Here is a 12,473-nt window from a genome sequence, read left to right on the forward strand (position 1 = left end):
ACTACAAAGATACAAGCTTTCTCATATAAATTGGAATACTATGTGATATGACTCCTGGGGCACCACTCTGTATTTATTTTTCAAATATTTATTTGTTTATTTATTTAGCTGCTTTGGGTCTTAGTTGTAGCACAGGGAATCTTCATTGCAGCATGTGGGATCTTTGGTTGCAGCGTGCAGGCTCTCTAGTTGTGGCACATAGGCTTAGTTGCTGTGTGGCATGTGGGATCTTAGTTCCCTGACCAGGGATCGAACCCTGTTCCCTGCATTTGGAGGTGGATTCTTAACCACTGGACCACCAGGGAAGTCCCCATTCTGCCTTTAAAAGATAAAAAGTCACTAGATTTAGTGAAATCAAAACTGGAGAAAAAAAATCTGTTTTCCTGCATTCCACCTGGCCTTCATTTAAGGGTATACAGAATTAATGTTTTCAGTTTCTCATGGTGACACTTAAACAGCAGAAGAGGGTTTAGTGATTGAAGTTTGGTATTCATCTTTTCCCAAACTTGCCTTTCACAAAAAAATTCCATCATTGCAGCACTAACTGGAGTGACTTATGAAAAATTTAATCAAACTTCTTTCACAGAGGAAAAAGAACAAAGTCTTCCTCTATCATGTTGCACAAATGGTGTATTTTCTCTTTCTAAATAATCAGGCACCAGGGGTGCTCCTATGAGTTGGTTTAGTGGAATGCAGATGCTAATTAAGCTAACATTTACTAAGCAAAAACTGCATGCCAGACACTGCCACATATTTTAATGATACTGTTTAATCACAAGGCATAATAACTGTAGCTACAATGTATAATTGCCAACTATATGCCAGACAATTTTTGCTCATTTATTGGTCTTGCCAATAGCTACGCAGTCAGTGAGTGTTGGAGACAAGATTTGCTCTTCATTTAGTGAAGCTACACAGCCTCTCCTCTAGTATTTCTTAGCCAATTCTGCCAGACCAAATAGAGTAATTTGGCCTTCTCTTGATTTGTACCACTCTTCTTATGATATCTCTCCCTGGATGATTAAATTCTAAAACTAATTTACCCATTTAGATCATTAAAACACTCAACTGTTTAAGTGATTCTTCAGTGCACAGATGCTCCTGAGAGGCTAACCCCTTAAGCCTTTCTTGGCTAAAAGTATAGGAGGATGAGATTTGAGCCAGGCCCTGGGACAGTGGGATGCGGGCAAAGGGGTTATGGGTATATGATTGCAGTTATGTGCTTGGCTCAGTGATGGAGAGAATCATTGCAAAGAAAGCTGGAGAAATCTAAGACAAGACCTTTGTGCTTCATAATTTAAAGAACAATTCCTCATCCACCTTGTGGATGAACTGTTCCGCCAAGAAAACTTAAAGGTTGTTACAGGTTTATTGTAATCTCTTCCTTTATCTTTCCTTTTTTCTTTTAACTGTTTGCAGTTTATATGCCTTCTTTCATCAGTTTAGTTGCTTGAGGCTAGTGTTTGAACTTACCTTGCTGTCTCATTGGCATCCTGCACAAACTTTTACACATGGCAATTTTCAATAGAATAAAATTGTTTGAAGTTAAATTCTTTCAGGGAAAGTATTTCACAGTGTCTATCCAAGGTGAATGTCCATCTAATTGTCCTAATTTTTATCATAGTGACTGAGTGTAGATGGGAGATGTTACCCCTAGGAGATATTCATCTAGGAAAATACAGAACCAAATGGGCAAGGGTCCAAGAGTAGGAATTGGAATGTAAATTCCAGAACCTCTTTTCATTTATATAATTTGGTGTTGGCACTGGTATCAGTTCTCTTTTAACCATTTCTGGTAAGGGAGCAAAACCATGTTTGAAATCTGATTAGATTAAAATGCATGGAAAATGTGAAGTTGGGCAAGTGAGGATGGGAACACCAGAGAAGTGAAATCTATTCAATTAACAAGAATTTGTTCAATATTTACTATACTCCTGGCAGTGTAGATTGAGCTAAAGCTAGGGGATATTTTGTAATAACTTTGGGTTTTCTTTAATGCCCCAATTTTCCTCTTACTGGTCCCCTTCCTCTCAGATGGTTTGCTTCAAGACTTTTGATTTTGTTGTGTTTATCCAGAATTTTCTAAGTTATTATTGTTAAGAAATTATGGAGAAATGCCTTTTAAGGTTATCTGCAATTTTAAATAATTCTGTAAGACCAGTTGGATAGTTAGGAAGAACATTAGCTTTGGAGTAAGACAGATATGTGTTTTTATCTCTGCTTTACCACTTAATATACTTCTGTTTTTTGATAAGTCATTTATCTTCTGTAATCCCAAGTGTCTCCATCTATAAAGTGGAGATAAATACCTTCTGGGTTGGTGTGAAATGTGAAGATTAAATGAGATGATGTATGTATCGTACACAATGCACATCACCAAGTAAGGGCTCCATAAATAACCCTAACTGCTGTGCTCTTCTATTTAAATCACCCAGAACAGAGCTTAGAATATATTAAAATCACTGTAATTCTTATTTCATTTCTCTTCCCTTTAATATTCAAGACCTGAATCTAGGGGTAGAATTTCTGTCCCTGTAACTGGGAGAAGTAGATGCAAATTTGGCTCAAAGGAAAGAGGAAGAAAAGAAAAAAAAGTGGAAGGAACTTTCTTAGACTCTTCAAATCAAACCAGCTGTGACCTTAAATCCACTTTGAATTAAGCTCTGTTCTGCTAGTGAAGAATTTAAAAAAGGCAGTTTTTCTTTCCTTTACTGTCTTAAAATGTGTCTGGGCAGAGAACAAACAGGCAACCTCTTGACATTCTTTATTTTGTTAGCTAAAACCCATATGCCTAGATCTCCAGATTTGACTAACAATATTGGTACAACATTTGGAGGAATTGTAGTTTCGTTTCTTCTCTTTTCTTTTCGTTTCTTTTCTTTTCTCTTTTCTTTTCTTTTCTTTTTTTTATGAATAACTAATTTGTTTTCCTTTTCAGCAACTATTGATTTTTCAGCTGGAGGGTGGCAGGATGGGGGAGGGGTTCTTTTAGTCATTTCATTTTTTTTTTAATTTTTAATTTTTATTTTTTATTTTATTTATTGACTGTTGGGTCTTCGTTACTGTGCACAGGTGTTCTCTAGTTGCAGTGAGTGGGGGCTACTCTTCGTTGTGGTTTGCAGGCTTTTCATTGCAGTGGCTTCTCTTATTGTGGAGCATGGGCTCTAGGCATGCGGGCTTCAGTAGTTGTGGCATATAGGCTCAGTAGTTGTGGCGCACAGGCTTAGTTGCTCTGCAGCATGTGCAGGGATCGAACCCGTGTCCCCTGCATTGGCAGATGGATTCTTAACCACTGCGCCACCAGGTGGAAGTCCCTAGTCATTTCAGATATCATCTGTTCCTACAATTTATACATATAGTCCCTACAGGTATTACTCACCACACCTAGGAAAGAATGTTTAGGCTTTCAGATTTTAGTTCTTCCTTATAGCTGCAGCTTCTCTCCAAGATGGTGGCTGAGCACATGGGGGTAGAAATATGACTTGCATGATGTCATGTAGGAGGGAAAGTCTTAGAGAACTTGGGGTTAATGCGGTCTGTTTTTTCCAGTCTCAGGCACAATGTCTTTTTGCCTCCCTGGTTGCTGCTTGCCCATCTGGTATCCCCAGCTGGAGGGTGTAGCTGATATAACTCACAGTCCTCTCTCCCTTCCAGGGCCTGCCTCATTAGCTTTACCTGAGCCCCTCTTGGTCTGTAGATCCTTTTTAGATTTGACTGTGACTCCTCTTCAGCCAGGTGCCAGGAATCTGAACTGCAGTTCTCATCCAAGCCATTTTGTCTCACTCTTGGGATCCCCTCTATAGGTTCCCTAGCCAGATGCCCAGCAATTTCTGGGCCCTGTCTATGCCTTGTCGATATCAGTGGGCTCATGATCATGGAACCTCAATGTCTTTTAGTGACTGACCATTTACAGCTGTGGCTGTGAGGCTATCTCTTCCCATAGTTCCAAAAGAAGAGTGGATATCTTTGGTATCACTACCACTTGTCTCATTAATGCTCCCTTTCTGAGCTGAATACTGAAGAGGGTAAATTGAGACATGTGCCTCTATTTTCTCTTCTGCCTTTCTTCTTGCTTCTTCCTCCCATAACCCCAGGACTTAACTGTGCAGGCTTTTCCTTACTTCAAACTCCAATCTCTTTACTGAACCTAAATGATGATGAGTATTTCATCCACTTTACAGGGAGAATTCTATAATGTGTCTTCTCACTTTAGCCTTTGACTTGTTAAATGATCGCTAAAAAAATGGCATTTTTGGCTTTTTTGCCTCTTGGTGTGCCAAAGAGGTGAAGTACTGATTCTTTACTTATTGAGAACAATATAATTCAAGTGGAAGGTTTTAGGGTAACCACGATAAAAAGGGAAGTTAAAATGCGCTTAACATATTTACAAAAAAATTATCTCCATTACCTATTATGTCTTTGGTTTGAAAAATTCAATGGCTTTTCCATTGTGTGTGCAAATTAATGTTGAAAAATGAACCAATCACATATTATATCAGCATGTTAATGTATTTTTTACTATTAGTGCATAATCTCATGGAGACCAAGGATTGTGATGAAGTATGTGTCAGCACAGTTTGCTTTGTAATAGGCCTGCATTAAATATTTGTTGAGATAATTAATTCATGATAACCTGTGCTCAAGTCTGTATTGGCTAAGGTCTGTGATAATATCCAAAGAGGAAACATGTAAAACATAGCAACTGCTTTGATATAACATTTTCTGAGGCTTTCGAACTCCACTTGATATTCTTTTACTATTGGGCATTTCTTGTGGCTTGTTTTGGTCTTTTATTTTTTTTTCCTACCCCAACTTCTGTTTGGTGAAAGGAAACATGCTTCTGGCAGTTGAAACCATATCCAATGCCTTTTCATTTCCTTTGCACTTTAACCATTAAACTTTTCACAGTTTCTGAGTCTTGTCCTGGTAATGTTTTATTTTGACAGTTAGCTTCAAGTCTGAAGGGAAACATTTGTGCACCTCAGCTATATAGCAGCTAACTGCGTATCTACATTATATGAGCAAGCCCTACCCACTACTAACTGGAGGTATACAGAGGTCATCTGTCTGTTATGCTGCAGCTTCAAAATGTCCCAAAGGAAAAGCAAAGCAAGTTTGTGATGGCAGATTTAGGAAAACAAAAGGAAACATGCTACCACTTGTGAGCCCAAAGAATTCCTGCTAACACTATGCTTCTCTTAGTGTTTCAAACATATTTATTTCCCAAATCCTACAACTCATTTTAGACTGAGTCCATATGTATCAAATATTCTAGCTAACAGGAGACAAAAATATATTTTTTTTTCTGAATTACCAAAATAATTAAACCAGTGCATGTTTACCTTGACTGTCTGAATATTATTTTCTTTCAATGAAACTAACCTAAAAGAATGTAGGAATGAATAATTTAGTCATATATTTATTCCATAAATATTTAATGAATGCCTAGTATGTGCTGAATGCCCCTCTAGGAAGAGCAGATGCAAAAGTGAGCAAAAGACAACAATCTTTGCCCTGAAGGAGTTTATATTATAATGGAGGCAAATACAGGGGAAAAAAAAAAACAAGTTTGTCACGTGAAATCAAATTATTAAATATTTACTGAGTATTTACTATGTCCCAGTGTTTGTGAAGTGCCATGATACTTAAAAGTTGGTACCCATGGTCTTTTCTCTTAAAACTCAGTTTGTCTTAACTAAAGTTAAGTGAAATGTGAAACAATTAGAAAACCGATACAACTTGTAACATTTGTAACAAATATAAAAGGAGTAAAGAGAACAACATACTCATCAGAATCTTTAATAATAATAATATAATTTATTACATTTGAATTTATTATAGTTACACACATCACTAGGCCATTTGCATTAATAAAAACTCAATAAGATTGGGGGGCACATATGATTATCCCCATTTGTAGGAAGAATATGAGACAAGAGGAGTGAAGCAACTTGCCTGTGTTTTATGACTGCTAAGTAGTGCCAGAGCTGGGATCAAGGTGTTGGACCCATACTGAGTATTTAGGTATGGCGACGTGAAGGGGATTTGTGCCAAGAGAGAGAGCAGTGACAAAGGCACAGAGCCGGAAAGATACAGAATATAAAAGGAGTCTCAGGATTACAGGTTTTTCATGTTTCAGATTTGAAGCAGATAAAACCAAGATCATTCTTAAAGACTCTGGTAACATCAAAATACATTATTCCTTTTTAAAGAAATATCATTTCCATTATATACTCTTAAAGTTTGATGGAACAGAATTTTCCATCAACCAAAGCATAACTATTTTTGGTGAGCAGTTTTCTATTTCTGCAACTCTGATCTTTCTTTGAACCTTACATGCTGCCTCTCTTACTTTTTGAAGAGCAGTTTCACCTGAAGCTTTTATTTTACCTTCAATTATGTGCAAAACAAATTTGTTATATTTCTTTCCAAATAAATTTCCTTTCATAGTATGTTTATATACATTATTTTCCCAGTTACTAAGGATGAAAACTTTGAAGCCATCCTTGCTGCCTCCCTCTTTTTTATTCTCCCTTTTCTAAGAGCAGCCAGTCACCAATATCTTCTGCAATTGCTAATTCCTTTCCATTCCATTGTTCCCAGGCTAAAACAGAATTTTATCACTTCATTATTTGGATGACTTTAATAATTTTGTAGTTAATTTTCTCCATCCCTTTCAGTTCATCATGCAAGCTCAGACAGCAGAGTCAGTATATGTGTGTGTGTGTGTGTGTGTATACACACACATACACTTATCATCACCCAAAAGAGAGACAGGATAAAGAAAGTTTATTAATGTGTCAGTGCCATTTTTTGTTGCATTTTTATATTTGTCATAAGAACAGGCATCTTGTCTGTCTTGTTCACTACTTTATCCCCAGTACCTGGAATAATGCTCTCATAGACAGAGTCTAACATGGCTCCCCTGTCTCATGATATTCTACTCTGCTCCCCATGGTTGTAGATAGAATTTGTGACTTGCTTCTAACCAATGTATTCAATAATATGAAACGGTGGTAGAGTATTGTTTCCAAAACTACATTATTTAAGATTGTAACTTCCATCTTGCTAGTAGACTTTGAATATTGTCTCTTTCCCTTGCTGGCTTTTATGAAGCAGGCTGCCACATGGATAGACCCCCCATGGCAAGGAAATAAGGGTGATCTCTGGCTGACAGCCAACAAGTCACTAAGGGCTTTATCTGATAACTTATAAGCATCTGAGTCCTGCTGATAGCCACATAAGCTTGGAAGTAGCAGATCCTTCCCCAGTCAAACCTCAGATGAGAACCCAGCAGTGGTGAGTGCCTCAATTGCAGCCTTGTGAGAAACACTGAAGTAGAGGACCCAGCTAAGCCATGATGGGATTCCCGATCTACAGAAATTGTGGGATAATAAATGTGTTGCATGCAATGCCTTGCATCTATTTGGTAGTTAATAAGTATTTGTCAATTGAATACATGAGTGAAGTATCCTCTTTGTATATTTAAGTCCATCTGGTCTAATGTGTCATTTAAGGCCTGTGTTTCCTTATTGATTTTCTGTCTGGATGATCTGTCCATTGATGAAAGTGGGGTATTAAAGTCCCCCACTATCATTGTGTTACTGTTGATTTCTCCTTCTATGGCTGTTAGCATTTGCCTTGTATGTTGAGGTGTTCCTATGTTGGGTGCATATATACTTACAATTGCTATACCTTCTTGAATTGATCCCTTGATCATTATGTAGTGTCCATCTTTGTCTCTTAAAACAGTCTTTATTTTAAAGTCCATTTTGTCCGATGCAAGTATTGTTACTCCAGCTTTCTTTTGATTTCCATTTGCATGGGATACCTTTTTCCATCCCCCCACTTTCAGTCTGTGTGTGTCCCTAGGTTTGAAGTGGGTCTCTTGTAGACAGCATATATATAGGTCTTGTTTTTGTATCGATTCATCCAGTCTATGTCTTTTGGTTGGAACCTTTAATCGGTTTACATTTAATGTAATTGTCAATATTTATATTCTTATTGCCATTTTGTTGTTTTGGATTTGTTTTTGTAAATCTTTTTTCTACCCTTCCTCTTTTGATCTCTTGTGATTTCAGGACTAGCTTTTTTTTTTTTTTTTTTTTTGGCTGCACAGATTCTTAGTTTTGGCACATGGGATCTTCATCGTGGCTGTGGGATCTTTAATTGCAGCATGTGGGATCATTTAGTTGTGGTATATATGAGCTTTAGTTGTGACATGAGGGATATAGTTCCCTGACCAAGGTTCATACCCAGGCCCCCTGCATTGGGAGCATGGAATCTTAACCACTGGACCACCAGGGAATTGCCCTTGATAATTAATTTTAATTTTGTTTTTGGATTCCTTTTCCTTTTGTGTGTGTGTACCTATCATAGATTTTCAGTTTGCAGGTACCATGAGGTTTTGAATAGCATTCTATATGTAAATGATTGTTTTAAGTTGACAGTCTTTATTTTCAAATGCATTTCTAATATCCCGCATTTCTGCTCTCCTCTTCTCATGATTGTTGGGGTTTCTTTTGTTGTTGTTGTTGTTGTTGTTGTTGTTTTTTGGCTTTATCAGGTCTTAGTTGTAGCATACAGGATTTTCTGTTGTGGCCTGTGGACTCTTCATTGCAGGGTGTGGACTTCTCTCTAGTTGTGGTGTGCAGGCTCAGTAGTTGCAGCATCCAGACTTAGTTGCCTCATGGCATGTGGGATCTTAGTTCCCTGACCAGGGATTGAACCCATGTCCCCTGCATTGGAAGGCAGATTCTTAACCATTGGACCACCAGGGAAGATGCACAATTGCTGGTTTTGATATCATATTTGTGTGTGGATGATTTCCGACCTTTACTATACTTTTGCCTTTACTGGTGAGATCCATAAATCTCATGTTTTAAGTTGTGGCCTTTTCTGCCTAGAAAAGTTCCGTAGGTATTTGTTGTAAAGTTCATACAGTGGTGCTGAATTCTCCTAACTTTTGCTTGTCTGTAAAGCTTTTGATTTCTCCATCAAATCTGAATGAGATCCTTGCTGGGTAGAGTATTCTTGGTTGTAGCTTTTTCCTTCAACACTCTAACTATATTGTGCCACTCCCTTCTGGTCTGTAGAGTTTCTGCTGTAAAGTCAGCTGATAACCTTATGGGGATTCCCTTGTATGTTATTTATTGCTTTTCCCTTGTTGCTTTTAAATATTTTCTCTTCTTCAATTTTGGTCAGTTTGATTAATATGTGTCTTGGTGTGTTCCTCCTTGGGTTTATCCTGTACGGGAATCTCTATGCTTCTTGGACTTGGGTGACTGTTTCCTTTCCCATGCCAGGGATGTTTTTAGCTATTATCTCTTCAGATATTTTCTCAGGCCCTTTCTCTCTCTCTTCTTCTGGGAACTCGATAATACAAATGTTGGTGCATTGAATGTTGTCCCAGAGGTCTCTTAAACTGTCTTCATTTATTTTCATTCTTTTTTCTTTATCCTGTTCCATGGCACTGATTTCAACCATCCTGTCTTCCAGCTCACTTATTCATTCTTATGCCTCATTTATTCTGCTGTTGATTCCTTCAAGTGTATTTTTCATTTCAGTTATTGTATTATTCATCTTGGTTTGTTTGTTCTGTAGATCTTCTAGCTCTTTGTTAAAATTTCTTGCATCTTCTGAGTCTGTGCCTCCATTCTTTTCTAAGATCTTGGATCATCTTTACTATCAGTAGTCTTAATTCTTTTTTAGGTAGATTTCCTATCTCCACCTCACTTAGTTGTTTTTCGGGGTTTTTAATCGTGTTCCTTCTTCTGGAACATATTCCTCTGCTGTCTTATTTTGTCTGACTTACTGTGATAGCAGTTTCCATTCCACAGGCTGCAGGATTGTAGTTCTTCTTGCTTCTGGTGTCTGCCCCTTGGTGTATGAGACAAGTCTAAGAGGTTTGTGTAGGCTTCCTGGTGGAAGGGGCTGCTTCCTGCCCACTGGTGGCTGGATCTTGTCCCACTGGTGGGTATGGCCATGTCAAGGGATGTGTTTAGAGATGGCTTTGGGCTGGGATTGGGCTGTGTTCCCAACCTGTTGGTTGTTTTGCCTGAAGCGTCCCAGCACTGGTGCCAACAGTCTGTTGGGTGGGGCCAGGTCAAAATGGTGGCCTCCAGGGGAGCTCACACCAATGAATACTTCCCAGTATATCTGCCGCCAGTGTCTTTGAGCCCACAGTGAACCACAGCTGCCACCCACCTCCCCAGAAGACCCTCCAAACCAGCAGGTAGGTCTGACCCAGGCTTCAATGAAATCACTGCTTTTGCTCTGGGTCCCAGAGCACCTGCACCCTCCAAGAGTGGAGTTTCTGTTACACCCAGTCCTGTGGAGTCCTACAATCAAGCCCCATTGGCCTTCAAAGCCAGATGCTCAGGAGGCGCTTCCTCCCAATGCCAGACTTCTAGGCTGGTGAGCCTGTTATGAGGCTCAAAACTCTTAACATGGGAGAACCTCTGCAATATGATTATTTTCCATTTTGTGGGTCACCTGCCTGGCAGGTATGGAATTTGGTTTTATCCTGATTGTGCCCCCTCCTGCCATCTCATTGTAGCTTCTTCTTTGTCTTTAGATGTAAAATATCTTATTTTGGTTGGTTCCAGTCTTTTTTGTGAATGGTTGTTCAGCAGTTAGTCATGATTTCGGTGTTTTTATAGAGTAGGTGAACTCATGTCCTTCTTCGCCATCTTATCCTCTACCCTCTTTGTATCTTTATAAATGAATAGTCTATACATGTATTTCAATAAATATTACCCAAAAAGAACAAAAAATACCTCTTAACAGTTAAGAAAACTAGATTAATTTTAAAACTGGGACCTTCAATCTCAGGGCATTTTCTTTAGTGTTGGGTAATTGTGATGTGGTGAATGTGGTAGTGTCAGGTATTGCTTTTGAGTTTTGGTTGTTGTTTGATGTCTAACATCTCTGCTGTCATTGAACATGTTTAATTAAATGTGTGATGTATACTTTCACACACTAGTTAATTAAAACCATGTCTTTAGACATAAGGTGAACTCTCCTTTTATTTTCTCAGAGACTTTGAAGTTCCAAAGTCGTTTTTGCCATAATTCTTGAGGATACTTAATTAAATTTGTACTGTTTTTAAATATCCTCATTACCAACAGCATATTGCACCATAATGCTGGACATGCAGGCAGAAAATCCAATTATAAATTGAAATGTGGCAAATACACATTAAAAATTAAATTTTATAGAACTTACCTCACTTGGAAAAGGCTAATGTCAGAAGATGTAACTTAATATTTCATATCTTCTATAAAATATTCAAAAATCACTGTTCTGTTCTCTTGGGAAGAAGAAAAAGTTTCAACAAACTTAACATCTACAATATATAGTGACATGAGGGGTACATATTTTTTATTATAAGTATTAAAGGAAAATATCAGGAGGCAATATGTTTATTACCAGGTTGAAAGTGCTAGTTACTGTGTCTATATCAGCTATTTCTGGAAAATTTGCAATAGCTTTAAATGTTTCCTCCTGTGACACTCAGGCAATTCTTTGTTTGCTTCTTCCTTTATTCCAATTCATTTTCATTCTGTCTCAACCCACTAGAATCCTTGTCTTTTCATCCTACCATTCTTATGATTGTGTTTAGAACTGATCACATCATGCAGAAAATAATTTTGAATCAATTAAATATGCCTTGAATTAAAAAAAATAAAACAGAGGTGAGAGTATACTTAGCAACATTCCTTGTTAAAAAGAAATTCTTAGTGGAAACCCTAATTTCAAAACATAATCTGGAAAGAAATGGTAAAATTGGACAGTATGTCATGTTTAACTGAGAATACAAATGGATAATTAAACTTGTGTGTGGGAATTCTCTGGTGGTCCAGTGGTTAAGACTCAGCACTTCCATTGCTGTGGGCCCAGGTTCAATCCCTGGTCAGGGAACGAAGATCCCACAAGCTGTGTGGCATGGCCAAAAAAAAAAAAAGAAAAAAAAAAAGAAAAATCTTTGTGTGTATGACCACAGTCCACAATGAAAACATAAAAGAAAGCAAATAAAAATTGCAAATTCAATTTTCAATCCAAGTTGATGCTTTTTTTCTTTTTGTTTCAAATGAAGTGACAGTGAAACTTGATTGAAGGTTGGCTAGTAAACAAATTGGTCTCATGTAGCATCTTTTGGAGAGTATGAATGGTATGATCAACCAAAGACATTATATTTGACACAGAGAAATGGGCGGATTTCAAGAAAGAAGAGGATATTTAGAAAGTAGGGCAAGTAGAGGAGAGTAGAAAATAAGAGATCTTCTCTAGATCTTAGTCTCTGGTAGCTTTTTAATTTTTAGAACAGCTTTATTGGGGTATATTTGATATATAAAAACTGCATGTATTTAATGTGTACAATTTGATGAGTTTGCATATTTACAAACACCCGTGATATCATCATGATGATCAGAGAATAGATATATCCAACACCTCCCAAAGTTTCCTTATGT

At 37.7% G+C, this 12,473-nt stretch overlaps 1 non-coding gene across 1 annotated transcript; it reads left to right on the top strand.

The window, feature by feature from the left end:
• Window positions 1-11,849: 11,849 nt before the first annotated feature.
• Window positions 11,850-11,922, top strand: TRNAG-UCC (transfer RNA glycine (anticodon UCC)). The gene has a single exon. It is a non-coding gene; the product is annotated as a tRNA-Gly (tRNA).
• The last annotated feature ends 551 nt before the right edge of the window (window positions 11,923-12,473 follow it).

The sequence above is a fragment of the Hippopotamus amphibius genome, chromosome 7 (genome assembly GCF_030028045.1).
Source record: "Hippopotamus amphibius kiboko isolate mHipAmp2 chromosome 7, mHipAmp2.hap2, whole genome shotgun sequence".
Lineage (NCBI taxonomy): Eukaryota > Metazoa > Chordata > Mammalia > Artiodactyla > Hippopotamidae > Hippopotamus > Hippopotamus amphibius.